The 11,248-nt window shown below is 31.6% G+C and overlaps 1 long non-coding RNA gene and 1 pseudogene across 1 annotated transcript; both read left to right on the plus strand.

The window, feature by feature from the left end:
• The first annotated feature begins 7,531 nt into the window (after window positions 1–7,531).
• Window positions 7,532–9,115, plus strand: LOC116109215 (annotated as a pseudogene).
• Window positions 9,116–9,425: 310 nt separating this feature from the next.
• LOC116109217 lies at window positions 9,426–10,000 on the plus strand. The gene is made up of 2 exons (XR_004124743.1): window positions 9,426–9,487; window positions 9,594–10,000. It is a non-coding gene; the product is annotated as an uncharacterized LOC116109217 (long non-coding RNA).
• Window positions 10,001–11,248: the final 1,248 nt, after the last annotated feature.

Consider the following 11,248-nt stretch of genomic DNA (forward strand, 5'->3'; position numbering starts at 1 on the left):
CTTTATACACTCGAGCTTTCCCTCCAGCACCACTGGTGTCGGCGGCGGAAAATCGACTGGAAGACCAGTCGGAGGCACGCTGATGGAGGCAACAGTCCCGGTTGTTCTCTTGTTTTAGTAAAATTGTGGATGCGAATGCTCCATCGTTTGCGGGCCGGGTCCACCGAAGAAGACAAAGAAGAAAGGTAGTAGTGGGCGGTTGATTCGGAGCCCGTCTAAACAATACGAGCTCCCTTTAGATGATTGAATAGAAAAACGTGGCGTGGGTTTGGACTGTAGAGCTAGCTCCCAGTTGGGTGATGAAATAACTAACTACAGGTTTTAAGACCATACCTGGGTGTGGATAAAACGTGCACGAAAGAGTGTACGTTACAGAATTCTTTTTATTCAGGTATTATTCTTTGTCTTTCTTTTTAATTTGATGTCTTCACAAAAGTTATACCAAACCGTAGTTGTATACGTACAATTATGTTAATCTTTCATTCTTTTATTCATTTGTTATTTTACTTGATAATGAAAAAAATTAATCTCTCTTTTTGATGGAATATCACGTTATGCATAATATTTTCACTCTCAATTACTTACATATCTATATATCATAGAAAAGCAGGATGCTTGTGACGTATATGTGTGGGATGAACCAAATCCTTATTAAAATTGACTTTTTCATTAGAGGGAGCTCGTACATGTTGTGCAGTGCCTCCTGTAAATACTGATATGAAAAGTTCTTAATGTTAGTAGAGTCCCTAATTCCCCAACAATTGATCGGAAATATACCTACAGCTTCCATCATGGAATTATTTCATGTTTTGATGTTTATTGATACTATATCACCTAAAAATGGGAATTTTTCTATTAATTCTTGACTGATATGAAGCAAGAGACCATCTCCCTATGTGAACTGTTTGTGATAAATTTTATAAATTTCGGGGAAATCTCTTACGTTATCGTTGGAGAAACTATATATTAATTTCAGTATTGATGCTAGTCGAGTTTGCCTTGTATTTCAATCTTGAAAAACGGAGAACAATTTTTGTTTTTCTATTTCTATTAATAACTTATATTTTAGAAATACCTGTAACAAAATGAACATAATTCAGAATTTTAAATTTTTAATATTTGAAAATGAATTTGATATAATCCTTTATATTTTACAGTACCGTCTGGTATTATATGCAAAAACTGTTTCTTGAATAAATTTCTATGAAACTTATTTCCTCAATATTTTATAGATAACTTATTTTTTGTATTAAATATTTCCTTGTTGATATCATGTTAGACAACCCAGCTTCTGCAAAACAACAAGCAGTCATGATGAGTTTATGCTTCTCCCATCGATGAACTAAAAGAGGAAAAATAAAAAATAAAGAGAAAGAAATTGGTCCATGTATGCGTATATAGGTGGATATTGAGTTTGAAAGAAGTTTTTGTTTTGATCTGAAATTGTGATAAGAATCCAAGAATATTTATATCTTTTAAAATGAATAAATGATATCCATTAATGGAATTGGATTCCATTCAGGTGATACTCATTCAGCTGATATTTGGACGAACTTTCGGTTTCCATCATTTTAATGGAATCATCATATTCTCTAATTTCTGAGAAATTTTTGTAGATGTCAAAGCTACTTCTCTCTATTTAGTAGGCTTGCAAGTTGCAATATCTTCTTTAACATTGGGGATCAGACAGGAATTGCCATCAAATAAGAATATCATAAGTTGGAATCTTCAGCAATCATTTTATATATATCACTTAAGAGAGAACAGAATTTGGAACACAAGTAGTGTAATATTCATATTTTATAACATATGATGTAGAAAATTGTATTTACTAGAGGTATGTGATTGACAATTCTAAAACCACGTAGGATATGTATATGATCCTGATGGATTAGAGATGGAGACAATGTGACGATGATTGTGTAGTAATAATCATAAAACAACAAAGAACTGAAAAGATTTTTTAAAGTGGTTCAGTTGCTTATAATGCAAAATCTATATCCATTATTATTTTATTGGTTGTATTAACGAGATGAGTTACCACAAGTTATTATAAGTTACAAAGAGTTATCTCAATGAGTTATCTCTTTTCTCAGTCTCTCTCTAGCTCCCTGGAAACAGATTATAATTGGGTTTATACCCGTTACAAGATTGAATTGGAAATAAAGTCAAAAGAAAATAGGCAAATCTTTGGCTTTGATCGTGGAGTCCATACCGCAAGATATCTTCATGCCAAAAAAGGAATTATCTGCTCCAAAAATGGCCAGAATGAATTTGTCCATTTCTTTTCAGCCAAATTGGCACACAACTGGTCGGATTTAGCTGATTGCAGTGGTGGTGGTCGACGGTCAGCGATGGTGGCCAGATTCGGTTGTGGTCTTGGGTAATTTGGTTGAAGTACAAGGGTAATAATGTCTTAAAAATCTTGTGTATAAGAATAAAATAGTTCATGAATATTTTGTAAATTGTTTTTAGAGCAAGGGCATTACTATCCAAAAAATGTATTAGTTAGAGGTAAAATTATAATAAAATTAAGATTACCAAATAATCTTAGAATACCTAGGAAAATAATGGTATTTAGGTTACCACTTATATAATAATTACTATTGATATTGGAGAATTATCATAATTTTTTATTACTTGACAACCAAATATTGTAATGTTAGTAATATAAGGTAACATTATTGGAGTGAGGGATTACCCCCAACCAAACACACCTTAAGTGATTTTGCTATAATGTTTGGAGTATATATGATGTATAGCATTAATTAATTAAACTTTGGAATTATAATTTCTAACACATTATACATAGTTACAACTCATTTTAAAAGTGATGAATTGTTTTTCATTTATTGTTTTCAATCATGAATTACAAAATATATAGGAAGAATACAACCAACTCAAATCTCCTAATTATATCGGTTAATATAATTAACAAATTACAAACATAATTAAAAGATTATAAAATATGTTAAGCTAACATAATTAAGAGATTATTGAATATACAAAATATCTCGACATAATCTTAACAAAAAGATATAAATTTATTGACAAGAGAAAAGTTTCTTCAACTACACTCATATAGTGGCCGATTAGTTTTACAAAAAATTTAAAATTTCTTATATAAAAATTAATAATTTCATTCTTTAAAATTTTTATTTTTCTTTTTACGCTTTGGCCCTCTTATTTGCTATACTTGACACTTTTATCTTTCTTAAATGCAGTTTTCTACATAAATATTTTGGTGTCTCTCATTTGTTAAACATTATTACACTTTGACCTCTCCAAAAATAACTTTTTGATTTTGCCAATTCTCTCTAAGTCTATGGAATTGCTATATATCTGTGGTCAATAATTAGTGACCCAATTGAAGTAAATGGTCAATAATTAGTGAACCAATTGAAGTAAAATTGATCAATTATGATAGCTTAGATAAAGTGAAATATAAACAAGAGTTTGGTAGGATGTTATTATATCCATGAATGGATAAGATGATAATTGGGTTAAGTTTTAAAAAGTTAAAATTTCAATTGTAAATTGTAAGTGAATATTATTTATTTCATAATTCTATAATTAACCCGATACTATCATATATTCAATAATCACATGAGTTAAAATATAAGATTGGTATAAAATTAAGGGGTTTTGCTCAACCCTTGAGATTTATTCAAATAACAAAAGTTCCCTGAAATTTCAGAAATATAAAAAAAATTTCTCACCATTAATGTACTGTTAAAGTTTATATCTTGATTGATGAATTGATATTTACTTAATTGGTCTTCTGTCATTTATTTTAACATCAAAAAATTAATGATAGAAAAATTTATGTTATTATTTGATCATACCTAAAGACATGTATTGTCAAAATAGTAAAAGATCAGTATATAATATTAAGGGGTTGATTTGACGATCAAAGATGTTTGTTCTATTCATTATCTTCTTAAGTCTGAACCTTAAAGCTACAAACCACTTATCACATTACATTACGACTTACCTTAAACTATTGAACGTATAAGGTATTCCACAGAATTAGTTGAGCTGGTTCAAGCTTCTCCCCCTACTTCTCTCTTCATTTCATGCCTCTAATTAACCCCATTCCGTATCATTCCACTTTCGCTAATTCCTACTTTATCCTTTATCCTTTGCCTTAGCTTCTCCCTCAATTTTTTAACATCCCCCACGCGCTTCCTCACTTAATTTCTGTCTTCTTTAAAAATGAGGATGGCATGGCAATATTATCATCTTATAATATATCTTTTAAACTGAAGTAAATAAATTTTGTTAAACTTTAATTACCTTCTTCTAGTTTATTTCATTTTAAAATTATAAAACAAAGTAATAACAAAGGCATCAATTCTATATTTTAGATTTCAATTTCATGGTCATAATACTTGTTATATATATTGATATAAATTCATTTTATTAAAATAAATATGGAATGAATTTAATACAATTTATCAATCTTTTCCTTTTAAAAGGCACCAACCCTTTTTTTTTTCTTCTAAAAATTAAAACACTTTTATTAATTGAAAAACATTTATATAAAAATAATGGTATTTAAAAATGTTGTTAATAAAAAAACAGACAGAACAGCTTAGCAACAGTGGTGGTGGCGCGTGGTGTTAAGTAGGGATTATTCTTAAAAGTGTCGAGCTGTCTCAGACTAAAAAAAGAAAAACGTAAGAAAAGCAAAGGAGATTGGTCCCCCGGTGAGCCGCGCTCCCTGTCGGTTGACGTGGCGGTTCACCATGGCATAGAGACAAGTGGCTCTGTCGGCTTGTCCCTTCAAAGCGACAACCTTTCACTTTTTTACTCTTTTTATCTTTATCCTTTGTCCAAATTCTACTTGTATTTCTACTTTCAAATACTTTAAATTACGTATTTTTTTTTTTTTTATAACGAATATTTAAAAGATAAAACAAAGAAAAAGGTGTCCTCTTGCTTTCACATTCTACAATAAGGTATTTATTCTTATTTATGAAAACCTTAATCCATTATTTTTCAATTTATCCATAATACGATTAAATGAATATTAAATAGGATTAATTTTTTTTTTTTTTTTTTTTGTGATTGGGGGAGTCCGAGTCAGTTTAAGTATACCTTAACTAATCTTACAGGATCTTAAAATGAACGATTGAGTAAATTCTTTCAGTGGCTACTTTTATTAGTGTCTGCGGGACTCAAACTCAAGAAATCATATTAGATCTATTTACTCTTTTACTATCCAACCACCCAGTGATGATTAAATATGATTAAATTAGCTTTTTTTAAAAATAATAATAATTTACTTCCATTAATGGAACAAACACCTGCAAAAACTGATAAAAAAATAATTAATTTAAAATCCATAAGATTTGGTCAAGGATCTTGGATTGTTTCCCAAATTAACAATAAAAAGATTAGACCATTTCCAGAAAAGAAAGTAATTATATAAGAAGTGGTCCAGTATAGGGATGGCAGAAATCTTTAGTTTAATTATAGGTTTAAGTTTTAATTGGGTATAAAGTTTATAGAGCAACCCCACAGTCTACTTCTTTAAAGTTTAGGGTTTAGGTTTCAACTTTCTAAAACAAGGTTTTGTGCCCTTTGTCTTTAAAATAGTGGACAGCACATAGGAATAAATAAAGGAATTTGGTTTGCATTGAGAAGTAAAGATTATTAGAATATGCTTTTGCTTGTAAAAAGACTAAACACTTATGCTTTCTTTATATATATTTATACACTTATTCCTTAATTAATTCACTACCCATATATTATTAATCTAGATTTGGGTAAATTTGCTTCTACCTATATTTCTAATTTTGAATCATTCCAATTTGTATATTTATGCTTTTTTTTTTTATCATCAAAAGTTTTGTTCTTAAATAAAAAGAGCTTCTAATTCTAGGTAATCACTCTTTCGAAGCATAGTTAGTTAATGGTTAAGTGTATGTTGACTTAAATTCTTGACTTAATTTTTAAACACTTATTATGAGTCAATCATCTTTGACACATATATATAATAATGTAGAAATCTTCCGACCGTGTTGTGAGGATGAGTTTGAAACTGGTGCTTTTGCCGATTTCTACCATCTTTAGGAAGTGAGAAACAATGACTTTTAGTTGTATAAAAGCAAACCACAAGTTTAACTGCTCGGCTAACCCTTTATGAGTATTTCACACACACACACCCACATATATATATACATACATACATATAGCTATATATATGGAATAATGAATCCATTCCTTTGTTTCTCATAAGATTTTATATGGTATTAGATATAAGCATGTTCAAGAATGAGGACATAAGTAAGCTAGAATATTAACAATCAGACTATAGAGAATCTAGCTGAAATTAATTTTTTTTAAAAATAAATAAACAATATTTTTCATGAAATATTACCCCTGTACTTCAAAATAAATTCTTGATTACTTAATCTAATCAATTAAAGCAAGGTTTAGTGTTAGATGAATCAGGGTAAGAAGAAAAAGAACAAGGTGTAAAAATGGAAAGAAGAAGAGAGAAAAAATTGACAAAAGCCATCATATTTCATGTATAAATTAATATGATGTGGCATCATAATAATAAGAGACAAAATTATTATTAACCTTTTGCAAAAATGAAAAATGACAAAATAGTAATAAAATCCCCATGAAACTATCCCCTTTGTCACATTATGACTAAAGAACAGTGAAAAATATGTTACAGTTGGCACTACTCAAAAGCTAGAGGACAATTTCAACTGGGAACTTGGAGGTCAAGCTAGTTGTTTCTTGGAGGTTTCAATGTAAATTTGATAAAATTTTGTATTATATCGACCAACTGATCGATGAGAAAAAATACAGATTCTAAAGAGACTATGATCGTGTCAAGGAAAACGGAGTAAAGAGTGGTGAGAGTGCTAGGCGCACTAGCAGACATATGGGTCCCAACATCATCACTTCCTCCACCATCTTTCTTAACCTACCTCTTTCTGTTCTATTATCTTTAATTACTCTTCCCACCCAAAACATCAAAATCCTTCCTTTGCTTCTAGTTCTAGTGTTCTACACACACACTCTCTCTCTCNTCTTGAAATATTACCCCTGTACTTCAAAATAAATTCTTGATTACTTAATCTAATCAATTAAAGCAAGGTTTAGTGTTAGATGAATCAGGGTAAGAAGAAAAGGAACAAGGTGTAAAAATGGAAAGAAGAAGAGAGAAAAAATTGACAAAAGCCATCATATTTCATGTATAAATTAATATGATGTGGCATCATAATAATAAGAGACAAAATTATTATTAACCTTTTGCAAAAATGAAAAATGACAAAATAGTAATAAAATCCCCATGAAACTATCCCCTTTGTCACATTATGACTAAAGAACAGTGAAAAATATGTTACAGTTGGCACTACTCAAAAGCTAGAGGACAATTTCAACTGGGAACTTGGAGGTCAAGCTAGTTGTTTCTTGGAGGTTTCAATGTAAATTTGATAAAATTTTGTATTATATCGACCAACTGATCGATGAGAAAAAATACAGATTCTAAAGAGACTATGATCGTGTCAAGGAAAACGGAGTAAAGAGTGGTGAGAGTGCTAGGCGCACTAGCAGACATATGGGTCCCAACATCATCACTTCCTCCACCATCTTTCTTAACCTACCTCTTTCTGTTCTATTATCTTTAATTACTCTTCCCACCCAAAACATCAAAATCCTTCCTTTGCTTCTAGTTCTAGTGTTCTACACACACACTCTCTCTCTCTCCCTGTCAAATCTTGAAAAAACTCTTTCTTCTCTTTGCTTCTTCTTGTTGTTGTTGCTGTTGCTGTCATGCAAGGTGGTCTTGGTTTAGTTGGTGTTGGTGGTGGTGGTGGTGGTGGCAAAGGAGGTGGTTCTGCAAATGAGTCAACTGTTTCAAAAGTTGAGAAAGACTATGACCATCACCCAGCTGAGAGTGATGAGCTGGAGCTGGGGCTGGGACTGAGTCTTGGTGGTGGGAAAAGTAAGGGAAGTGCATGGGGTGAGTGTGGCAGAATTTTAACTGCGAAGGATTTCCCTTCTGCTGTTTCTGGTACTAAGAGAGCTGCTGACTCAGTTTCCCATGAGGGTGGATCCCCTCCCAGTATCAGGTTCAATATGTTGCACAAACCATAAATTTCTGTATTGTGTTTATGAATATATTGCCCAAATGTTTGCTATTAAAATTGAGAAAACGAGTATTATAAATATGTTCATGCATACATATTTTCTTGTGTATAGAAATGGATCCTAAGAAAAGTTGAATCAAGATAAGGAAAGAAAAGTTTTTTTTTTTGGTTTTCTAACGTTCTGTGTGTTTCAGTTATTTACATCATGAAAGATGAAGAACTCAACTCGATTTTATGTTGGTCCTCAATATGGAGTAAAGTAGTCCTGTTACCAATAAAATTAACCAACTTTAATAAGTTTAGCAATATCAACTTTTTCCTTTACTGACTTATTGGTTATGATATTTTTAATTGCTGCTAATTAATGACTTGTGCTAATCTTGATTCTCTTCTATCATTGAACTGGGATTTATTATTTTTAAAGTTATTTCCTCTAATGGATTGTCATGTTTAGCTTTGATTATGTTTTAGTAGGTGGTGTTATTTACACTCTGTTCCAATTCCTTTATTCTGTTCTGTATTCTCTTGATAGAATCTATCTATTTTGTTTTTCCTTTTAGTCTTTTCTGCCAACAAATTGTTATATTGGTTCTTTTCTAAAACTGGGATTTCATTTTTGTCACTGTGGCTGACCTTGTTGGTAAATTAATTGTTTTGTGAAAACAGTCAGGTTGTGGGATGGCCACCAATAAGGGCTACAGATGAACAGTTTGGTTAGCCAAGCAAAGCTCCAAGATCTGAAGAAGAAAAAGTGGGCAGTGACAAGAGAATCAAAGGATAATTTGAAGAAAAAAATTTGCAATGGTAACAAAACCAACAGTATGTTTAATGAAAAAGGACATCTTGGTTTGTCAAAGTGAATATAGATGACTTCCAATAGGAAGGAAGTTGACTAATGCTCATGCCTCTATGAGACTCTAGCTCAAACATTGGAGGAAATGTTTTTCTTTCCACCCCAACAATCAATTCAATAGGTAAATTAATTTTTGCCACTTGAAAATATATAAAAAGTTACCATGTTTAGTCAGCAACAAGATAATTTCTGTTGCTTATGCCTCTTTAATTGCTTACTCTGTGCTTGTGTGTACAGGTTAGGTGCAGAGAAGAAGGATTCAGCTGCAAAAACCTCTAAACTTTGGGACGGGTCATCTGAATTTGTTCTCACCTATGAAGATAAAGAAGGAGATTGGATGCTTGTTGGAGATGTCCCTTGGGGTATGCATCTTTATTCAAGAAATTGTGCATCTATATGTTATAATTTGTTTCGATTCTTTCGAATGCTATGTTCTGTGTTCCTTATTGTGATCAGGATGTTTCTCTGCTCAGTAAAAAGGCTTCGTATCATGAAACCTCTGAGGCTAATGGACTTGGTATGCAAATGTGCCTCAAACATTCTTGTATTTCACTACTCAGTTTTTTTTTTTTTTTCCTTTTCTCCCATTCGCCATCTAAGTCGAGTAAATCATTTAATTTCAGGTCCAATATTCCAAGAAAGGAATGAGAAACAAAAAGCTAAGCCTGTTTAGTGTTTAGCACTATCCCAACATTTGAAAAATAAAAAAAGATGAAGAAACTACCCGCAGTTGAAAAGTACTGCAGCTAAAGAATAGTAGAGAGATTTGATGAGTTGGAGCATTTTGCATCAAGATTACTTTATTCCATTTCTTTTTATGTTTATTACCAGCTGTTATCTGGTTCTTGCTGCTTTTTTTTTTTTTTTTTTTTTTTTGGTTCCCGTAGGCCATATTCAATTAGTTTTTGTCTCCTCCTATACAGTGGTACAATACAGGCCTGCAGCTTACCTTGACTAATGATGCTTATTCTCATACTGTAAATATGAGAGTTCTTGATATCTAGAGTGTTGAGTTTGTTGTTGCAATGCAGTGGAGTCAGTTTTCTTCTCTTTGTCATTGCTAGAAGAAATTGCTTGTGTGGTTTTACATTTGCTGTTGATTTTCTTATTTGTTAATGCTTGAGCCTGGAGCTTCGAAGTGTTGTGTTTGCAGCTTGGAATCCTTTAATTAATAGAATCTTTCGTGGCTGAAATCAATCTGTTCATACCTTTCAACTCCTATGCAACATCAAGTCTAACAAACACTAATTTGTATAATAACTTGTAACATCAAAGCAAAAGTCTTTGTTTTTTGATAATTCAGAAAATGATAATATTACATTTACAATTCAATCTCGTAAACTCTCTTTTATAACCCCTAGGTGGTAGTTCAGTTTTTTGCCGATGAATTTTTCAAAATTCAAAATTCATGAGCAAAAAACTGAAAGTTATTACGTATAAGTTGTGAGAGAGAGTTTGTAAGATCGAATTATGAGTTAATCTTTATCGATCTAAAAATCTCTACATTTGCTTTGCAAGTCCAGAGTTCGAAACAGGAGCGTCCACCGAACCCTACCATCACTGGGAACATCAAACGAAAATTTTCATACCATTTAATCTCACATGTGATCAAATGCTAAACGGATAACAGAGCCCAACAGTTTTTTGAACAAAGGATTTGGTTATAATTAGACCCAACTGAAAAAAAAAAAGTCAGTTAGAGAGATGGAGATGAAAGATTTATTACCTCCTCCATAATAAATAAAACACAAGAAGAAGCTTAATTGGATGTTATTCTCATGAAAAAGACTAAATTTATAAAAATGACATGACCCACTGTCATTTGAATATTTTTTTCTTCATAGCATTTATTAGTAATTATGTATGCTGGTTCTGAAAAAGTAAATGAGAAAATAAAAAAGGTCAGGGAAGAGACAAGACATGGCGTTCCAGCTTCTAACTTCTGGTAGTAAATCTAATCAATGCAATCTGTTTTGATAGATCCTGCTGAGAGAAAGGGAACAGACTTGGCTCTTAAGATATGAAGATGAAGCAATCATTCTGATTTTGACTGCAGATTACTACCCATTGATTGATTTGTAGTGGTGACCCATTTCAACATAATCACCCTCTTTTACTTGATTATATTTCTCTCACAACTGTATGCTACTACTATTCGTCTCTTTCTTTAAAACACTCAATCCATGCTTTCCCACTGTTCTAACTTTCCATCATATCTTCTACATTTTTTCTTGTTGGTTTCCATGTCTTCTCAAAGTAGAGACTACCAACTATAATG

The sequence above is a fragment of the Pistacia vera genome, unplaced genomic scaffold, assembly GCF_008641045.1.
Source record: "Pistacia vera cultivar Batoury unplaced genomic scaffold, PisVer_v2 Contig575, whole genome shotgun sequence".
Lineage (NCBI taxonomy): Eukaryota > Viridiplantae > Streptophyta > Magnoliopsida > Sapindales > Anacardiaceae > Pistacia > Pistacia vera.